Genomic DNA, 11,180 nt, shown 5'->3' with positions numbered 1-11,180 from the left:
CAGAAGTTTCTTCAATGGGCAATGTTTCTCTTGCCATAACTTTGGTCACAAAGCAGCTCAATGTGTTGCATATAAAACGATCATGACTAGAGAAGCTCAAAAACAAAGAAGTATGATCGGGATTACAAAAAGGACCTATAACAACTTTTCGGCTCTTGAAAATGAAGTTGAATGTTCTATTTGCAATAACTTTGGTCATGAAGATTCTGAATGCAGGAGCAGGTTTCAGCAGACAAAGGAACAAGCCTCAAGCACCAGAACATGGAGAATAAAGGAACCACAAACAGAAAGATGTGGGATAGCATTTTATGCAGAAGGACAAGAAAATCTATGGTACATTGACAGTGGATGTTCGAAACATATGACAGGTGATAAAGAAAAACTTGAATCATATTCTGCTTTAGAAAAGGGAAAGAAAGTCTCTTTTGGAAATGATACTCTTGCAGCTATAAAAGGAAAAGGCATTGCTCAGTTAAAAGAAAAGGTCAAAGCTGGAAATGTTTTGTATGTTGATGGATTGAAGCATAATCTTCTAAGTGTCATCCAGATGTGTGATCAAGGAACCGAGGTGATATTTAGATCAAACGGATGTCGTGTTCCTGATCTTGATACAAGTGAAACAGTGATCAAAGGTAGAAGAACTGTAAATAATCTATACATATTTGAAGAAGGACAACAACAATTCTATTTCAGAAAGGATGATGAACACTGGTTATGGCACCGGAGGTTGGGGCATCTAATTTTTTCACAAATAAGGAAAGCATGCAAATATCAGGCAGTTCGTGGTCTTCCAGATATCAAAATTCCAGACAACACCATATGCAAATCATGTCAGTTTGGAAAGCAAACCAGAACTAACTTTCCAGAGAAGGAAGGATCAGCTAGCATGCCTCTTGAGCTAGTCCATACAGATGTATGTGGTCCATTTAGGAAAAGGACACCTCGAGGAGAAGAATACTTGATATTATTCATTGACGATTTCTCCAGGTTCGTTTGGTTAGGACTTATGAAGCACAAAGATGAAGCATTCGAGAAATTCAAATCATTCAAAGCCTTGGTTGAAAATGAATCAGGTTACAAAATTAAGTGCCTCAGGTCTGACAGAGGTGGGGAGTTTACCTCAAATGAATTTTTCGATTTCTGTGAAGAACATGGGATAAGAAGAGAATTTTCTACAGCTAGAACTCCTCAGCAAAATGGAGTGGTGGAAAGGATGAATAGAACAGTCCAACAAATGGCTCGGGCTATGCTGGATGAGTCTGGAACTCCCGCAACTTTCTGGGGTGAAGCCGCATATGTTGTGGTTTTTATTCTCAACAAAACAAATGTCCGAGTGAACAACACTCAAACTCCTCATGAGCTCTGGTATGGTGAGACTCCTTCAGTAAAGCACTTCAAAATCTTTGGGAGCAAATGCTATATTAAGAATACTTATGAGCAACTTGGCAAACTTGAACCTAGAGCAGATGAAGGCATTCTTCTTGGTTATTCTCCACACAGCAAAGCATATAAGTGCTACAATAAAAGACTTGGAAGAATTGTTGACAGCATTGATGTAGTGGTTGATGAAAAGGGATACATTCCTAGGCAAGTAAATCATGAAAATATCGAAGAAGATGAAGACTACCCTCAAAGACAGAATGATGAAGAAGAACAACCTCAAGAAGCACCAGAGGAACAGATAAGGATAGAAGAGAAGACTCCATCCCGGTATGTTTAGAAGAATCATCCAAAATCTCAGATTTTGGGGCAGAAAGAAGCAGGTGTACAAACAAGAAGAACAATTGCAGAAGCTTCAATCTATTTGGCATTACTCTCCTCCACTGAACCACAAAATGTAAAAGAGGCATGCAAAGATGAATGTTGGGTCAAAGCAATGGATGAAGAACTTGAGCAGATCGAAAAGAACAACACTTGGGAGTTGGTTCCTAGACCAAAGGATAAGAATGTTATAGGGACAAAATGGGTCTTCAAAAATAGGTTGAATGAAAATGGGGAAGTAATTAGAAACAAGGCAAGACTTGTTTGTAAAGGGTATGCGCAGCAAGAAGGAATAGATTTTGAGGAAACTTTTGCTCTTGTTGCAAGACTTGAGGCCATCCGAATGTTCCTTGCTCTCTCAAGCTTTCAAAAGTTCAAAGTATTTCAAATGGACGTGAAACCAGCCTTTCTGAATGGAGACTTAGAAGAAGAAGTATACATTGAGCAGCCAGATGGTTTCATTCTTGGAAATGATCCAAATGTTGTATGCAGACTGAAAAAGGCTCTCTATGGTCTTAAACAAGCTCCAAGGGCTTGGTACTATTGTTTGGAAAAATATCTTCATCAACAAGGTTTTTCAAAAGGATCAGCAGATAGCAATCTTTATATAAAAATTGAAAATGACAAATTGCTAATACTTGTTGTGTATGTGGATGACATTATCTTTGGCAGCAATGAATAATCTATGAGTCAAAGCTTTGCCTTGGTGATGCAGAAAGAATTTGAAATGTCCTTGCTTGGAGAATTGACATATTTTCTTGGCCTGCAAATCCAACAAAAGGAAGGAGGGATCTTCTTGTCTCAAACCAAGTATCTCAAGCAGATTTTGAAGAAATATGGCATGGAAGATGCAAAACCAGTATGTACACCCATGGTCACAGGATGTAGCCTCAGTGAAAATGATGAATCAGCAGCAGTACATTAACCAACCTACAGATCTATGATTGGAAGTCTACTTTATTTGACAGGTACCCGACCAGACATCATGCATGCAGTGGGAATAGTTGGAAGATTTCAGGCAAATCCAAAGGAAACTCATCTTCAGGCAGTAAAGATAATCTTCAAATATCTTCAAGGGACTCAAAATTATGGCTTATGGTATCCTAGAGATACAGATCTCACACTTCATGATTATACTGATGCAGATTGGGCCGGAAGCGTGGATGACAGGAAGAGCACAAGTGGTGGTGCATTCTTTATGGGTTCCAGATTAGTATCTTGGTTCAGCAAGAAACAGAGTTCGATTGCCTTGTCTACAGCTGAAGCAGAATATGTTGCTGCTGCATCTTGCTGCACTCAACTCCTTTGGATGATGCAGACCTTGCAGGATTTTCAAATCACTTGTACACCACCCATCTCCATCTTATGTGATAATACAAGTGCAATCAGCATTTCAAAGAACCCAATCATGCATTCAAAAACCAAGCACATACCAATCAAGTATCACTTTCTCCGGGAACAAGTGCTTGAACAAAAGGTCAAGTTGGAGTATGTTCCTTCTAAGGAACAAGTTGCTGATATACTCACCAAACCATTGCCTAGGGAGACCTTTGAATACCTCAGGCAAAAGCTGGGGGTTGTTGATGCATCATCTTGTTGTTGAATCTCTTCTGATTGTTGGTTGTACGCAAGGTTCATCTGAAGTATATGTGTACATGTGTTGGGTTGCGGATTGGTCAAATATCGAATGGCACAGGCTCAGGGGGAGCATATCATGCATTGTTGGCATTATGGAGGAAGTACAGAAGGAGATCATGGATGCTAGTATGAATATTGCTGCAATACGTATCTATCTCTTTCATGGTCATTTATGGTGTTTGATGGATTATGGTTCTTCTTTGCAGATCTGGTTTATAGTCAGGGGGAGCATGTTCTTAGGGGGAGCATAACCCTTTGCCCTTGATGTCAAAGGGGGAGAGTGATTGGTTGTTGTTGCCATCAAGTCCAAAGGGGGAGATTATTGGCATTATGATACATATGTTGTACTTGATGGCAACCCACTCATCTCAGATGATAAATTATAGTGCAGCAAAGTTCACGCACTTTTATGCAGAGAAAAGTTTATTTCATGTAGAGAAAAAGTTCACGCACTTTCATGCAGAGAAAAGTTCCTTTCATGAAGAGAAAATTTCACGCACTTTCATGGTTGGCTCATGGTATTAGTCCGACAGTTTTTGATCCTATAGTTTTGGTCCGTGGTATTGCATCCAAAAGTGTTGATCTCACGCACTTTCATGGTTGGTTCATGGTATTATTCCTATAGTTTTTGATCCTATGGTTTTGGCTCGTGGTATTGCATCCAAAAGTATTGATCTCACGCACTTTCATGGTTGGTTCATGGTATTAGTCCAACAGTTTTTTGATCCTATGGTTTTGGACCGTGGTATTGTGGAAGGCCTAAGACTATAAAAGAGGAAGGAGATCATTTGGCAAAGTATCATCGAATAAATTGAATATCTAATAAGTGCTAGATCTGAAATATTTGTGATTGGGTTATGGTGCAGATCTGGATCTGAATGAAGGAGGAACCTTAGCGCATAAAGAAGGATAAGTTCTATTGATGGGTCATAATCTTTATGCTTGAATAATAGTATCTTTGCATTATTTTGATCTGTTATATGAGGCGCATGCTTGATCTATAAATCTGACAATCTAGGTTAATTAGTGTCTGAATATTTGAAAGAAGGAATTATCCTTTATAGATCTGCACGCAGGTTTCAGGTTGTTGAAGTAGCGTATATCTTTAAATTATGATCTAGCTGCCTCTGTCTATTGCTGCAGTATTCTGGGTTCAGAATTTGGTGTGTGGTTATTGTTACTGTGTTCTGGGTACAGCTGTCAGAGAAGTGTTTACTTGATTCAGTGCTAATTGGGAAAAGGAGATTGTTTGATGCAGATATACTTGATGATTGATTGATTTTCATGGATCCAGTCTGAAAATTTATGAAATGTGGTCCCTGGAAGAAAGAGAAGGTTGTAGCCTTCAGTAGGCCAGCGCCTACGTACTAGTATCTTGGTTATTACAAGAGCTAAGGGGGTTGTAGCTCCCTTCCAGGAGAAGCTGGAGAACGAGAGAGGGTTGTAGCTCTCTGCAGGTTGTAGCCTGCGTACTGGTAAAGGACTGCACCAGTACAAAATCATTGTAAAAGGAGTTTCTAATTGAAAGAAGATAGAGACATATTGCAGCAGGTGGTTTTCACCCACATTGGGTTTCCACCTTATATCTGGTGTTCTTTTGTGTGACTATTTGTTTTTCTTGTTCCTGCTCATTATTTTATGATACTGACATACAAAGTAATGATCAATATTTGAAGAATTATTCAAAGTATAAATAAGGAAGATAGATTGAAAAGAATTTGATAACACTGATTCACCCCCCCCCCTCTCAGTATGGGTTACCTAAGAGTATTGTCTCAGACAGAGCATCCAAAATTTTCGGACATTTTTGGAGGACATTGTGGAAGGAGCTTGGAACTAAACTAAGTTTCAGTTCTACTTATCATCCTCAAATGGATGGATAGAATGAAATTGTAAATAGAAGCTTGGGTAATCTTCTGACAAGTCTTATAGGTGAACATCCAAAACAATGGGATCAAGTATTGGCAGGGGTTGAATATGCATATAATGACTCTCCTAATAGGAGCATATGGCAGATTCCATTCCATATAGTTTATGGAATGCATCCAAGGGGAGTGTCTGAATTAAGAAATCTAGGAAAAGCTGAGATGAGAAGTGTTGAAGGGGATGATTTTGCTTCAGATATGCAAGTCATACATGAACATGTAAAACAACAACTAAAGGACAGCAACATAAAATACAAGGGAAAAGCAGATTTGAAGAGAAGAGAAGTTAACTTTGAAGTTGGAGATTTGGTTTTAACACACCTAATGAAGGAAATATTTCCAAAAAGGAAGTATAATAAACTAAAGTTTAAGAAAATTGGACCATGCAGAGTCTTGAGAAATTTTTTTGAAAATGCATATGAAATTGAATTACCCCCTACTATTAGAATATCTCCATTTTTTAATTTTGCTGACTTATACAGGTATGAAAAGGAACAGGCAGATGACACTGCAGAGGATCGAGAAGAACAAGATATTGAATGGGTAAAACAGTTACCTACAGCAAAAGAATTACAGCCAGAGAGGATTCTGGACAAGAAATTATTAAATAAGACATGGGGAAAGGAGTATTTTCAATATTTGGTCGAGTGGAAAGATCAACCAATTCCTGATGCTACCTGGGTAACAGATGCCATGCTATAGAAAATGGGAAATTATGTAGAAGAGCTCATGGATAGGAGCCCATGAAGAATTTTGTCCTCAGGAGTCTGATGCGGGAGCATGAGACTTTAAGACAAACGGCTTCAATTTATTCCAAAAATCCAAAAACTGTTTACAAGCAAAGGAGTGGGGTCCTTTAGCCGTCAATTTACAAAGCTTTCTAGTTAGGATTTGAACTAAAATCCAGGATTTGGATTATCATGTAATAAATTCTAGTAGTTGGATGTAGTGGAGATTCTCGAGGAGAATATTAGGCAGATTAGATAGGATTAGTTAATTCTATCCTTCGATTTAGGATCTGGTTGTTAATGAACTAATACTTATGTAAGTTCTGAATCATTGGAAGCGGATTTTGACTAATTCGGCTTCTTTTGAATTATATATGATTAAGTTACAGGAAGCATAACTCTGTGTAATTTTAATGTGAAATTGGTCTATCCCGGAGGTATCGTGTCCCTCCATAGTGTCTCTGTGTTTCTGTGTGTTTTTTAGTTTCCAAGTTTGGATTAATCCCAGGTTCTATTGTTCTATGCGTGTTAGCATTCAACTTGATTTTTTCATGTATTAACGACTGTGGAGTTAGAAGTGCCTAAATTCTGGATCCAAGAAGGTAGTCCCATATTCTTTGTAAACCGTTAATTTTAGTTCAACGCATTGTGGCTTAGTCAACAACGGGGGTTGATCCTGAATTTAAACTTTCAGTTAATCAAAGTCCCATGAACCGTAGATCCTGAAAATCTTTGTTATCAGCGTTAATCTCAAGTAGCAGACCTGAACCATTATAAACTGGGGCTTATAATTATTTCGGCTCTGCGAGGTGGTTTCATCACATATCTTTCCTTGTGATATCATAGCGACTCTCGGATCACTGAGGAATGCGGACCGTCGGATGGACCTTGCATCGCATCGGTTATAAGCTCACATCGCATTAGTTTTAGTGGGAAGGACCTTGGCCTGGCGGAGTTGCGAAATGCGACATGCGATTGAAGCGCACCGATAAATATCGCATCGCAAAATTTACAAATAAGAAACCTACTAGTGAGCCGCGATTGTGATATGCGATGGTTAGAAGGTTTGGTGGGTATTTGGTAGTTGCGGCTAAATTAGTAGTTCTGCTAATTTAGCAGAGTATCTAACTCTGGAGGTAAATGACCGAGACTCCGAGGGAAATCCAAGAGGAAATTTCGCCATAAATAAGAGAAATTGTATCGGGTGTAGAACGTTTGTCTCTTACGCCTGCACCCCAGCCACCAAAATGAGGTCCACATAGTATAGAGAAGCAATGTTGTATATGAGGTCAAGTCTCCAGGATTATCATAGTCAGCTAACTATGTAAAACATAAATTGCTTGACATAATAGAAATTCAGTGTAGAGCAGTAGCAACAAGGGTGGTTTTTCTCCCAGAAGGGTTTCCACAAGAAATCTTGTGTCTAATGTGTGATGATGATTTTTGGGGTTGTACTTTGATAGTTTGCATTTAATATATGTTGCTTATATGTTTGCATGTTTATTGTTTACTCATATGTTGCTAACATATTGTGAGTTATTACAATAACGTGTGTGTGATTAAGTTGAGAAGTAATAAAATGCAAAAAATTGATAATAAGTCACGCTACTAATTCACCCTCCCCCCAATAGTGCTCAAAGGTTTCTAGCAATATCTTCACCATCAATCTATAAAAATTAGGTGGAAACCCAAATAATCACGTAGAAATGATGAGTTTAGTTATGAAAATAAAACTGTATCTCAAGTTGGTATTTAAGAATGTTGTTTTCGAAGGGGACTCCAAAATGATTATCAGTATTATGTGTGGGTTTCGTTTCCTTCTATTGGAATATGGAATTTTGGAGTAGAAAGAAGATGAGATTAAGGATATATGTAATGATTATCACCATTTAAGAATAATGTTTAGTCGAATAGGGTGGTTAGTTGAGAAAACAAAAAGACAAAAGCATAAAGGGTCAAAATTGTAAGATTTTGAAAATTGAAACAATAAAGACAAACATCAAGTGGAAGAATGAATTTACAAAATCATAAAAAACCACATAAATCTTTAATAAATGCTTCAATGAACATTCAAACTTGGGATGGTTAGCTTTGGAAAGTCAATTATATAACAAAGAGACACCAAACCACCACCAACTCACATTAACTACAATATGCATGCTCGACAAAGATGTAGTTCATTTTATATCGTATAAGGATGAATTTTAGGTTGCCCTTATTATTGATGATGTAATGGATGGATGTTTTTGGCTTGGCCTTATCAACGATATCATTGGTGGATGCTTTTGGCTTGGTCTTGTCAATGATATCATTGATCAATATTTTTGGCTTGGTCTTATCAACGATATCATTGATAGATGCTTTTGGATTGGTCTTGTCAATGATATCATTGATCAATGCTTCTGGCTTGGTCTTATTGATGATCTTATTGACGGATACTTGTAATAAATTAAAATATTTCATGGTGGTTAGAAATTAAATTTTACTTACGTTCAAATAGTTTTTATTAATTTTAAATTAAGAAAATCCTTCACAATAAATTATAGTAATTTAGCCCATTATATCATGGTTTAATGATCAAGATGTGAAATCACCACATTAAAATCTCAATTCATTTTTTTTTAACAAATACATTATACTTCTTATCACATAAATATATTTATATCGAATAAATAAAAAATAAATAGATAAATGTATATACAATGGCATTGATATCCTCTTCTTTAATGCTTATAAACCACAAATAAAGTTCAAACATGCATCATGATCTAACAACTTGGCATATTTGATCAGGAAAAGACCTTTTAGCCAACAATTACATGTTACCTTATCCCTCCACATGTAACAAAATATGACAAATTGTTGAACTCCTTAAAGACATTTAGAAAAAATTCTTTTAAGGACAAACAATCTAGAGATCCTCATTTAGTTAGGTAATTAAAGCCCTAGAGTTGTCAAACATAATTACATTCCAATGTAGTCTCCCTTCAAGAAATGTTGAGTGCTACATTTTCACATGATCTCAATAGTTCAAGGCAAATTAACAATTTCAAAACATATGCTTCATTGCTTTAGAATGGTAGTAGTGCTGAGAATGTTGACATTGATGTCAAATGATTATGTTAAGGTCATTTATCCACTTGATTGGTGTTGATTGTGTTAAGATTAATTTAATACAAAGGTTGAAAGTGGTGTGAAGTGTAAAGGCTATGCTAATCAATTTGAAGGATAAACATTGTCAAGTGGGACATAGAATATTGAGATATAAGTTGAAATATATATATTTCTTTGAATAGAAAATGTAGATACTACAAATATGATTTGTCTCTTGTAATTATTATTGATTGAGCTGTTAGTTAGCTCTATTTTATATTACAAATAATTTTCAGAATTGAAAGTGAAGAGACAAGCTTGTGAGCAGTTTTTGGAAGTCCAAGTGATTATGCTTCATCCTTCAAAGAATACAAACAACCAAGATGGCTTGCTTAAAAAATATACAATGTGGAATGGAAAAAGGACGTTTTTTTTGGAAGGGAAGGAGCCTGCATCAGAAAGTTGATGAGCAGTAGCAGAAGAGTGAAAAGAAGAAGCAGTTCAACAATAAACTTGACATCAAAATTATATATGAGGTAGCTATAATTTGTGACTTGATTTTGCGATTGAGAAATTTATGTTCCTTTCTATGTTGTAGCTTGAAAAAGAACATGTTGTAGCTTGTTGAGGTAGGAGCCTCCTGTGGGTTGTAGCCTGTAGAAAAATTGTGGGAGTTGGAGCTTCCTTTGAGGTAGGAGCCTCTTGTAGGTTGGAGCCTAGAAAAATCTGATGTAATAATGAGTAGCAACATGCCTTTACATCACTTTCAGCCTAAAATTCTTGGTTTTCACTTATATTTGGCTTCATGTGTTTATTCTTGAATTTTGTGTGAATATTTTGAATTCTTGATAAATAAATCTACAAAATTCTCTCTTTGACACCAACAAAAGGAGTTCAATAATAATTGAGCACAAATCTAAACAATTAGCTGGGTAAGAAGAAACAATCATAAATATCAATTGGTATCAGAGTCAAGTTCCTTCAGTAGCAGTCTAACAACTGGAAGGAGGTCCTAAGTCAGTAAAATGGCTAGTCAAGAAGGATGCTCAACAAATAAGGCCCCTCTATTTACTGGTACAAACTATGCCTTCTGGAAAGTGAGAATGAAGACATATTTAATGTCTCTAGGAGTAGAAATTTGGGTTTTTGTGATGATGGAGTATGAAGAACCAAAGGAAACAACTAGTGACAAAGATGCCAAACTGAATTTTATAGCTAATGCAAAAGCTATGAATGCACTTTTAAGTGGTCTATGTGAGTCTAAATTTATCAAAGTAATGCATTGTGAGACAGCTAAAGATATCTGGGTTAAATTAGAAAATATTCATGAAGGAGATAAAAAGGTGAAGATGGCCAAATTACAAGTGTATAGAACACAGTTTGAGACCTTAAAAATGAATAAATATGAAGATATAGCTAAATTATTTTTAAGAGTTGATGAAGTTGTAAATATCATGCTCGTTTTAGGAGAAACGATCAAAGAAATTGTAATAGTTCATAAAATATTGAGGTTATTACCTTCTAAATTCAATCTTAAGGTTTCAGCTACAGAATAAACAACAAACTTTGAGACTTTGAACAAAGATCAACTACGTGGCTCTTTGACAACATATGAGATGAGAATTCCAAAAGGGAAGGAAACTAGTAGAGAGGAAGCTTTCAAGGTAGACAAGCCCATAGAAGAAAAGGAGTGTTCATGCTTAGGTTTTGATGAAGAAGAAGCAAAATTTGTCAGAAGGTTGAAGAAAGGCACAGGTAAGTACAAAGGAAAACTTCCATTTAAGTGTTTTAATTGTGGAAGAGTGGGACATTATGCATCAAAATGTCCTTATAAGAAAGAGGAAAATCAGCCTAAAGGGAAAGAGAAGAACAAGTCTAACAAAATGCAGAAAGAGAGAAAATTCAAAAGAAAAAATTTATATGCTCAAGAAGATAGCAGTGGATCTGAAAGTTCCAATGAATCCTCTAGTGAAGATGGAACCAGTGAATTCATGTTGATGGCCTTGGAAGAACTTGAAAAGGATTGCCAGGAATA

Source organism: Pinus tabuliformis, chromosome 4_2, assembly GCF_031772625.1.
Source record: "Pinus tabuliformis cultivar Carrire ecotype Pingquan chromosome 4_2, CPIR1, whole genome shotgun sequence".
Lineage (NCBI taxonomy): Eukaryota > Viridiplantae > Streptophyta > Pinopsida > Pinales > Pinaceae > Pinus > Pinus tabuliformis.
Note: the sequence above shows the minus strand (reverse complement) of the source record.